This window comes from Herpailurus yagouaroundi, unplaced genomic scaffold (assembly GCF_014898765.1).
Source record: "Herpailurus yagouaroundi ecotype Mexico unplaced genomic scaffold, PumYag 199, whole genome shotgun sequence".
NCBI lineage: Eukaryota > Metazoa > Chordata > Mammalia > Carnivora > Felidae > Herpailurus > Herpailurus yagouaroundi.
In genome coordinates, this window is record NW_024412430.1 from 19,489,150 (window position 1) to 19,498,692 (window position 9,543).

At 51.6% G+C, this 9,543-nt stretch overlaps 1 long non-coding RNA gene across 1 annotated transcript in view; it reads right to left on the reverse strand.

Moving 5' to 3' along the window:
- Positions 1 to 493: 493 nt before the first annotated feature.
- The window catches only part of LOC121013574 (uncharacterized), a 15,373-nt gene continuing 6,323 nt past the window's right edge, over positions 494 to 9,543 (reverse strand). Inside the window, exons 3-5 of the long non-coding RNA XR_005782782.1 lie at positions 7,513 to 7,518; positions 6,957 to 6,959; positions 494 to 505 (exon numbers count right to left, since the gene is read on the reverse strand). This is a non-coding gene — a long non-coding RNA (uncharacterized LOC121013574). The remainder of the gene's footprint in view (positions 506 to 6,956; positions 6,960 to 7,512; positions 7,519 to 9,543) is intronic.

Consider the following 9,543-nt stretch of genomic DNA (forward strand, 5'->3'; position numbering starts at 1 on the left):
CGGAGAAACCAAGGCTGGGGCCCGGGAGGTGAGGTCTGAAACCTGAGGACCCCGCACAACGGTGGGGTTTGCTGGCCACAAAGTGACCTCCGTGGGGCTCTGTGAAGAGAGGGCCTTCCCACCGGCTGCCTCCCGAGCCCTTCTGTCTGTGTCGGTGACCGTATGCGTGTGTGTTTCTGTGTTTCGGAAATCACGGGGCAAAAGTTTAAAAAGCTGTCTAGATTTTACCCGGGAAACAAATTTCCCTTTAACTTCTGGGGGAAACTCGCCAACTTAAATGTGGCATGATGTCTCCGTGGCAAGGCAAAATTCTAATCACAGGCCTCTCCCGGAAGGTAGAGAGAGGGTCCCTGTGAAACCCTTTGTAAGCTGAAGGGGCATGAAGGGGACGGTCTCTATCCCCCACTCTCCCAAAGTCTGTGCTAAGCCACTCTGCTTTTAGGAAAGATCCACATTAGCACACGGTAAGGGTTGTTTTCGAAAAGCCAAAATTCTCTTCCGATCTCTCCAAGAACACAGATACTGATGTATATAATGCGCTGATGTACGTCAATACACCTGTGGAGCGTGCAGGTGATCTGGATTCTCCTCTTCGCCTTCTGTATTAATTTCCTATGATTGCCAGCCCAAATCGCCACGTGCCTCGTAGCTTAAGCCCACGCAAATTTACTCTTACGCTGCTCTGGAGGTCCGAAGTCTAAAATGAGTTTCACTGGGCTAAATTCAGGGCTGGTCCCTTCAAACTGCAAGAGGCATCCTGAAGCCTTGGCTCCAGACCCCTCCGCTCCTCCTACAGTCTTATGCTTCTGCTGCTACATTTCCCATTAACTAATCTCCTGCCTCCCTCTTACGTTGTGATTAAGCTGGGCCCACCCGGATAATCCAGAACAATCTGCACGTTTTTTAAGATCTTTAACTTAATCGCATTGCACAGTCCCTTCTGCCGTGTAAAGTAACGTTTGCATGTTCCAGAAATTAGAATGTGGAACTGTTTGGGGGATGGGGCAGTCAGCCTGTCACACTTTACACGGGAAGGGTCTGCGAAAGAGACCGAATCCCTCTGGAGCATAGTCCTTGGAGTGCAGGCAGTCTGGCCCCTTCTCATCCGTCTCAGGCTGTTCCTGCTGCCTCCCTCCCTGTGAACACTGGGAGACGGGCCGGAGTGTTTTCCCTGTGAGGTTCTTTTACAGCAGGCTAAGTGTTCCTGGGGTCTGTTTTAGTCAGCTACGGTAAGACACACAAATACGGACACGGCCGTCACACAGGAAGAAGGTCTGCCTTTCACAGTCCCCTAGAAGCAGGAGACAGGCCACGCAGGGAAATGCCAGGGCTGGTCAGGAAGCAGAGGCGGGGATGCGGGCCGCAGCCTTCCTGTGGTTTCTGCCGGAGAGACAAGACTCGGCAGGATAAGGGAGCTTAGGGCTGGCTCCTTTGAATGATTTCCGTGGTGTCTGGGGCATAAGGGCTGTCTCTAGTGGTCTGGCACCCAGCTCTGGGGGTGATTAGAGCAGGGGGGACAGTGGCCGAGCGGAGCCTCATCAAGGAGGTGGTTGGGCTTTGGGTTAGTTGGTTTGCACACGGTCGGCACCCTCCCCGGTGAGATGTTGGCTGCTCCAGGAATGAGCTCACCCTGGGAGGGGCAGTGCCTTCTGGCGTGGGCAGAATAAAAAGGCTAATATAACTAGCCCTGTGACGGCTTGATAACACAGTAAGAGGTGATGACGGCAGGCACTTGCAGTGAATACGACATAAATTGTCTTAAACCACATGGAAATTATTTTGTTCTGAGAGTAGAAGGAACCTAAGTAACGTAAGGCACCCTTGTGGGACAGACTGTAACGAAGTTTCCCATTTACGTGACATTAGCAAGAAAATATATCTCAAATTTCCAGGTCTCTAGCAGTATCTTGGTGGAACTATAAATATTGTATATATTATACAATATATAACATATGTTTTATCTTTACATGTAATATAAAATACCTATAAATATAAAATTTAAAATATAATATAATATTATATAATTTAATAATAAATATAATAATTTAATATATAATAATTATAATATATAATTTAATATATGATAATTTAATATATCTAATATAATAATAATTTAAGATAATAAATATAATAAATATAAAATTTATTTTTATATCTCCTCTCTCTCTCTCTCTCTCTCTCTCTCTCTCTCCACACACACACACACACACACACACACACACACATACTATAGTATATATACACATATTGGTTAAGGTCTTGGGGGTAGTATAAGGGAGATTGGGTGTGTCCATTTCCTATCGTTGCTGTAACAGATTATTACAAACTTAGTGGCTCAGCACCATACACATTCTCTTACAGTTTTAGAGAGTTGTGAATCCAAAATGGGTTTGTTTCACTGGACGAAAATCACCATGTTTGCAAGACGGCACTTCTTCTGGAGGCTCTAGGGCAGGATCCATTTCCTCGCCTCTTTCCACTTCCGAAGGGCGTACACATTCCTTGGCTCGCGGCCCCACATCACGGTGATCTCGGCTTCTACGGGCACATCTCTTTCTCCGAAGCCTTTGTCCCTCCCGCCTTTCTGACCACACAGGGTCACACGGGGTCTGACCACATAGGGTCTACCTGAGAAACCCAGGATGATTTCCTCCTCTCCATATCCTTATCTTAACCACACCTGCAAAGCCCCTTGGATCACGTAAACTAACATATTCACAGGTTTCAGGGATCGGGACATCTTTGGGGCCAGTCATCTGCCTAACACGTGAAGAAGACACTTGGGATTCAATGTTACAAGACAGAGTTTGATGCCTGGCGTCTCCACTTATGATGTCCTTACCTCTAATGACACTTAATCTCAACTAGCTTTTGATCTCTCGTTAGTAAAACAGAAATGGCATTTATACTCGCTCTGTCTCTCGCAACAGGTGGAATAACCTAGTGAGATGTTTGCAGAACACTTATAGAAAAGGCCACACAAAATGTACGTTCCAAATAGCGTTCCAACTGGAGTGTATGAGGAGGCTGGTAAATGGTTCCTGTCATGGATGCCAGCGGTCAAAAGTAAATCTGACGTTCAGGCGAAACAAATCACCTGACACAAAATGTTTTCCTAAAGCCAGCACTTGGCGTTGACCCTGAGGGCAATGGGCGTGAGGGTGCACGGTCTCTGCGACTCACAGCCTATTTGCTAGTTCTTTTCTGCCTCACCCAGGAGTCTGGGCAGCCGGAAGAACAAGGAGGACGTTCATCATGCCCAGGAAGAGCCCTCTCTGACAACTGGACCCTCTTTTTTCCTGTTTCCCAGTAGAAAGTGTCCCCATCGTCCAAGCTCGCATGTCTTCTTGTTCTTAATGAGAAGGAAGGTCAATGCTCTGAAGAACCATCGCAAAGAAACCTTGACCACGACAGGTCCGAGGTCCTGACACCCTCAGCCCCTATTTCTTTTCTGGGGACACCCTAAGTTTCTCTGTCCCAGTCCCTTTGCGAGGAGCGACTTTGGATGCAGCGTCTTTTAGACTCTTACGGAAATCACGATCCTGATAACTGAAGTGTGGTAGGGAAGAATCACGGTCCCCAAAGATATCCATATCCTAAACCCCTGAAGCCTTAGATATGTTCGCGTCCATGGTGAAAGGGACTCTTCAGATGTGATGAAGTCAGGAGCCTTGAGGTGGGGAGACGATCCCGGATTATCTGAGTGGGCTCTAATGTCACCACAAGGAAACTTAGAGTGTGCCGGCTTCCCGGCTGGGAAGGGAGATAGGACTAGGGACAAATGGTCAGGGAGTCTCACCGTTGCAGGATTTGAAGACCAAGGAAGGGCCATAGTCCAAGGCAGGCAGACAGCCTCCGGCCGTGGGAACCACCAGGGAAAAGGATTCTTCCCTGGAGCCCCCAGACTCTGACCTTGAAAACCGTAAGATAATAAATGTGTGTGGTTTTAACCACTAAGTTTGTGCTCATTTGTTACAGCAGCAAGAGAAACCAGAGGTAGGAAGGACCTCTGGGCGTGGCCCGGCGGACGGTTCTGACCCCGTTCTCTGGGTGAGGTTTTGACCTCCTCCTCCTCCAGCTCTCACCCCTGAGGCACAGAGGGCCCGGCTCTGACCCGGAGAAGCGGGAGAAGCAGGGAAGGCTCCGAGGACGGGGTTGTGGAGACCCCCGTGTCCCCTCTGAGACGATGCAGAGCATCACTCACCTGACACCAGGGATGACGGTCCCCTGCTGACATTTTCCATCACTGTGACTCCTCGAGGAGCAAATCTTTCCAGCCCCAAGCAGTCTTTCTGGGGCAGGTGCCCTGCTCCGAGCCATCCCTGGAGGTCACCCTCCTCCCGGTTCCTGGCATTCAGACGGCCACATCCTCTCTGTGACTTCACGCAGCTCAAGGGCTGAAGAGGCAATGGGACCGTGTGACATCTTCCTGTGACGGCAGGGACCCCAACATGGGGGCTCGACCCTCGTGACCCATTCACCTCCCAATGGCCCCACCGCCCGACCTTCACATCGGGGGGTGGGTAGGACATCAACAGGTGGGTTTCGGGGGGACGCAGACATTCGGTCCACAACATTCATCTTTTCTAATGTAGCCTGAATGCCACCAAAGTGGTTAAGAGTCGGCCTTTCATCTTTGCTGCCCTGCTCTGTCTCTTCCGATGCCGATCCAGGCCGTTTCTGAAGGATACAAAATTAGTTGGGAGGACATAGGACGTTTCACTACACTCAACAACCTTAGCTAAAAATCTTAAAGCAAGACGCTTGGAGCATTGAGTCTATCAGGAAGGCAGACGCTAAGTTACTCTGTCATCGGGCCAGTCCCTTCTTCCTTCTCTGTCAAAATTATTACCAGGGTAAAATGAAATGACACAGAAATCCCATGAGAAAATGCCATAACAAAAAAAAATTACACTCATGGTAATATTACTCATGGTAACTAATAAAATGACTCGAACTTACATAAAATAATAAAATATTATCTACAATGTATGACAACCTTTGCTGCAGCCAAATAGCCTTCCGGAATCCAACTAGGGGCTTTATTCTGCTCAGGAAAGTGAATTGATGTGACAATTTTCAGAGTGTATTTCTTTTCCATCTCTTTTTATTGCCAGATGGATCCAAAGTAGGTACACACACACTTACACACACACACACACACACACACACACACACACACACATTCACAAAGTTCTAGGACACAGTGTCATCAACAAAGCCTACTGACTTCCAAAACACAGGCTTTTTCCTCTAAAAATGGGAAGACATTAGGGGCGCCTGGGTGGCTCTGTTGGTTAAGTGTCCGACTTGAGCTCAGGTCATAATCTTGTGGTTCGTGGGTTCGAGCCCCGCATCAGGCTCTGTGCTGATGGCTCAGAGCCTGGAGCCTGCTTTGGATTCTGTGTCTCCCTCTCTCTCTGCCCCTCCCCCACTCACACTCTATCTCTCTCCCTCCACCCCAAAAAATTAAACATTTTTTTTTTCAAAAATGGGAAGACATTAGAGGTAGTTGGGGAAAGATGTGACATAATTACTGTAAAGGTTCAGGAAGAGTAAATTGGCAATGATGTGGCCCTGCGATGATGAGTCATCTCTGTGTCTGTCCGTGCTCCTCTGGAAAACACGGACGCTCTTTATTTAGTGTGACTGACAGCGGGGAAGGTGTGGACAGATCCCCAAACAAGCCTTCACTGGACTGTGCCTCGCCCGGTTTTGACTGCCACCATCAGCTGAGCAAACTGTCTCATCTTTGCTAATTAATCGTCCCCTGACCTTGGGAATGGTAATGGACTTGCCGAACTTAGAATGGCCCCGGTGCACAGCAGACTTTCAGTAAATAAACACAGCTCCTCCTCCTCCTGAATCCAGGAGAATTCTCCACTCTCGTGGCCAGAGTGTGAGCGTGCCTCGGGGTCAAAGACGGCAGCCAGCCTTCATCTCACGGGTCAGCTTGGCCAAACGGTGAGCCACGGTGGCAGGGGAGACTCCCCAGAAACACCCTTTCACCTGCCCGTCAGTATCAGTTAGCGGACAGACAGGATGGTCAGTTTGAGCTCTAGTCTGGTCTAACTAGCTTTAACGGCGCATTTCCTTCCCATACCTTTGACCGAGTGCCTGTTAGGAGAGGCCGGTGAAGGAGTGGCCCCTTCACCAGGTCGATGGGGTTGGTCAGCCCAACCCCAGATCCTTGGGGTTCAGGGGAAAGGCGGCAAGTTGGTGCCCTGAGGGCTGACCCCGGTGCTCTCGCGAAGACTCACTGAACCGTAGCCAGCGGTGAGGCGGGATCTGGGGCCGGAGCTTCGGAAGGAAGGGACTGTGCCCTTTATCCCCCAGAGACGCGCAACACCGTGATCGTGCACAGAGCTTACGTGTCTGTTCTTCGCGCGCATCGGTGTGAGGTGCTCGGGACGGGGAGCAAATACACCTGCGGGGGCCAGGGGTGGGGGGTGTTAAACAAGGGCACGGGTTGAATTTCGGATTGGGTACTCCTCAGGCAAGGAGGGGAGGCTCTCAGTCCGGGCAAGACTGGACTCAGGGGCCCGGGCGGGAACGGGGCTGGCACAGAAGGCACGGACGGGACAGCTTCAGGAGGAGCAGTTCGCAGGGTCTGGTGACCGACTGGTGGGGCGGAAGGAGGGAGCGGGTCTAGAGGCCGGGAGATGGCACACCGAGGTCGGGTTCGGACGAGGAGACCGTGAGGAGCCTGTGGCGGAGTCTGGCGCCAGAGTGGGCGGCCTGGGGGGCTGTTGACTGGTGTTGACGCTGTTTCAGTCAGAGCACAGACTGCGGTATAGACTACAGACACCGTCCCACCCAGGCTCCGTTCCCAGGTGTGATGCTCAGTGCCGCGTGTCTGCTCGGGTCAGCCGCCGTGCCCTGATGTTTCCATCAGGTCAAACGTTATTCTGGGTGTTTCTGTCCGTGCTTTGGATGAGATTCACCTTGAAATCCACGGACTTTGGGTAGGGCAGATGCCTCTCCCTGATGTGGTGGGCCTTGCCCAATCACTTGAAGGCCTTCGTAGAACAAGACCTATTGTCCCTTAAGCAAGAAGCAATTGGGCAGCAGACAGCCTTATACCGCAGCCGCCTCATCCCATTCTGGGCTCACCAAACCTCTGCCATTGCGTGAACCAATGCCTGGCAACAAGCCTCCCTCCCTCTCTGTCTCTGTCTCTCTCTCTCAAAAACAAATAAACATTTAAAAAAAAAAAGAAGCAGATCTTGCTGGATACAAAACTATGCACGACCCCTCATAAGAAACAATGGTGCCAAGCCATTCCTGTCACCCCCCCCCCCATGAGTGAACGGGGCAGCTGTGACAGGATGGCCTCTCAGGGCTCAGCCCCTGCCACCTGCCTGTCCGGATGCACGGGGTGTTTGTAAAGAACTATCCTGGGCGCTGAGCGCCTGTACCCACCCCCGGGCGCCCCGGGGTCACCACCACACCTGGGAAGGCCTCCGCCCTCCCCACGGGTGTGGCCGCCAGCGGATGACAAAGTAGGCTGACGACTTGCTGTAACCCCTACCCCCCCCCCCCCGCCCCCCCGTGAGCTGGAGATGAGAAACGATCTTGCTTCCTGCCGCCCTTGGGGAGCGAAATACAGGAGCCAGGCCCGACCTCCGACCCAGCTCCCTCCTGCCACCGTCCCATGCTTGCGGGACAACAAGAGCGAACACTCCCGCCCATTTCCTTCCGCAACAGTTCACACCGAGGGCTTCGTCGGGCACGGCGAGTGGCCTTGCTGGCCAGAACGGGGTCACCTTCTGTTCATTAGTCCTCACCGTGAGTGGCTACAGGGGACCCGAAGGTCCTGGCGTCTGTCCTGTGCTCAGGCAGCAGACCCTGTGCCCGTGTCGTCCAGCAGGCTTTTTTCCCTGGGCCCCAGAGTTCCCCCGCGGCCCGACCCTGGTCCCCACCGTGGCCTGCAACTGCTTCCGCACAGACTCCAGACGCCCCCGGAGCCTACAGCTTGTGTCTTAGTCGTTTTCTAAGTACCGAGGACCCCATATGGAGGCAGGCACGGTCTTGGCGAGTGACCCTCTGTGCGGTACCAGGAAACGGGGGGCCCAGGCAGCCGCGGGTGGGCCGCCTTCGAGAAGCCGGGCGTGTTTTCAGAGACAGAGACAGTGGTCGGGAGCAACCCCAGGTCTGACAGAAAGAAGATGTCACTTGCATTTCCCTAACGACTCGTGCGTGTGAATATCGTTTTGCAGATCTTCCTAAAACCTTTACTGAACTTTTTCAACTGACACGCGTAGAACCGACGTCTTCGGCCTACGGTTGCGTACATCTGAATGCGTGTATCGCGAGCAGGATCCGGGAGGTCCCAGCACGCCCAGGTGGTCAGTTGTATTCTCCTTCGTGAGTCCTCCTTGCCCCTCGCTCCTAACCCCTGGCCGCCCCTCATCTGTTTTCTGTAGGTGAAGTTCGGTCTCTCCCAGGATGCCATGCGTCTACCTGCGGGTACCGCATTGCTGCCCTCTCTCCGCATTCAAGACTTTTTCTTGCCCCTGAACTGAGACGGATTTTGTTGACAGCATGCTCCGTCACCTTTGCCGAACTTCTAGATTCCCCAAGTCTATGTGTTTGGACTGAGAGCCTACAGTCAGTCGCCTTTTCCCATCCACCGCTTTGTCTTGGCCAATTTCAGCGTGACCCCTATTTCCTACAGTCCCCTGAGCTCTGGCCCCCGGCGCCCGAGCAAGTGCACGAGGGTGGGCACACCCTCACCAGCTTACCCTTTTCCCGTCAGGCCTGCTGCTCACCCACCACCCCCGCCCCCCCCCCACCCCCACCGGGTTGTCCAGCTGCCCCTCCAAAGATTCTGCTTATTTCTGCCAGCTGCCTTCTGCACCCTGGAAAAGAAAAACCTTTTTCTGTAAGATTTTGAGTCATCGCACATTTCTGAGATCAAAGCAGATTCTCCCCAGTGCGGTAATCTTTCTTGCTAATTAAAGCCTCTCCTTATGTAAGTGCAGACTTATTTTAATTTGACACCTTTGATAAATTTGGGAGTTTTCTGTTACTATTTCTTCAACTTTTTTTTTTTTTTTCCCGCATGCGTTCGGAGCTCCAATGGCCCGAACGCTGGGTTCTTTGGTTTTGCACAGCAGGGGCCTGACGCTCTGTTCGTCGTTCATCGTACATCCTGCTCCTCTCTTTTGCACAAACCGGGTGGTCTATATTTTCACACTCACTGACTTTCCTCCGGTCTCTGCAGTTTCTGCTGCTGTGCAGCCCATCCCGGGAGTTTTCACTTTGACTCTCTCGGCTTTCAACTCTGAGAATTCCACTGGCTTCTTCTTTATGTTTGTTTTCTATCCCCTTTGATTCTCTACGTTTCTATTCACTTCAAAAGCGTCTGGACTTTCATCTGGGGCTGTGGTTATAACAGGTGTTTCGAGGTCTTTAGTTCTGAGCTCTTGGCGGTGCTGTCCGGAGGAGTCCCCATCTGCACCACCCGTGAGCTTCCTTTATTTTATATATAAAAATATATAAAATATATATATAACTGTCCTCCTCACTCCACTAAGTGAC